The sequence below is a fragment of the Polypterus senegalus genome, chromosome 18, assembly GCF_016835505.1.
Source record: "Polypterus senegalus isolate Bchr_013 chromosome 18, ASM1683550v1, whole genome shotgun sequence".
Taxonomy (NCBI): Eukaryota; Metazoa; Chordata; class Cladistia; order Polypteriformes; family Polypteridae; genus Polypterus; species Polypterus senegalus.
Window position 1 is genome coordinate 5939603 of NC_053171.1, and position 1304 is coordinate 5940906.

Genomic DNA, 1304 nt, shown 5'->3' on the forward strand with positions numbered 1-1304 from the left:
TGTTTAATTTAAACTTTTCCAAAAATTACAATTCCGCCCCAACCTTTTCCTAATATTGTACTAACAAGAAATCCTAGACATGCGTGTGTGTGTGAGATGAGCAATGATGTTCTGTCTTAAAATCTATTAATACTTCAAGTACTTTTAAATGTAAACACACCATATCATTGTAATTTATTACTTGTTTATATGTTTAAAAAAAAAAAACAGTTTTCACAAAGAATGATGCTTCATGATGTTACAGAACATGGACCTCGGTCAAGACTCTCTTCAAGTTTCTAACCTGAATTTGCTTCCTCTGTTACAGGACTCATGTTTTCTAGAACTTTTACATCTCGTTACTACCAGCAATAAGACCACCCTGAAATTGAGAGGATCAGCAAAGGTTACGTTTGGTTTGGCTGAACATACAAAAACAAAGCACATGCAATGCTTTTAATGTAGAAAATATTAGAAATATTACAAAACACTTTTATATATAAAGCATATTGGAAATATAGATATTTATATCAGAAAGCAATTCAAAAAACATATTTTAGTAAAGAGTGGCGTTTCTTATTCTAAACAAATTAATTACAATACCTAATTAGGTTCAGGGAACCTTAAGACAGCATTGCCATGCTTGAAAATAAAGGAAACTGTACATAGCATAAAAAAACTAGCATACCGGTACACCATTTAATATTTATTATAGACATTTTATACATTACTTTGAAACAGCTGTACTTTTTTGTTATGTGGTACAATCTTAAAAATTTGCTGATTCATAGTTTGTAAAACAAAAACCTTACAAAACTCATCAAAACCTGCAAACTGAGCAGAAATCTTTTTTTCTTGTGGAAGACTAGAAAAAATACTTTATAGTATAACTCATGCATTACACAAAAATGATAATAATCATCATCATCTCTAGTTACACCAGAGGCTGAAGCATGGTTGAAAACAAATAAAATTACAAACAAAATAAATAAATAAAAAGGAAGCTAGAAAGAGCATAGCCAATCACAGCAGAGTCCATTCTGTTTGCACCCACCCCATCCTAATTTGACTGTCCTTTTCTTAATAATTACTACCATTATTTGTTTCACACCTTTGAACAAGACACTTTAGTCCCCTTTTTACCAGATTCAACCTTTTAAAAATTTGCTTAAAAAAAAAAAAAAAAGTCCACTTGTGGTAACTGGATTTTTGGAATTCTTCCCATCTGCCGAGGGGTCATTAACACTCGATTTAAAAAAAGCGATAAAAGACTAAAACTAAATAAATAACAGGCCAATTGCATTAACATGTCTAACCCGTGATAA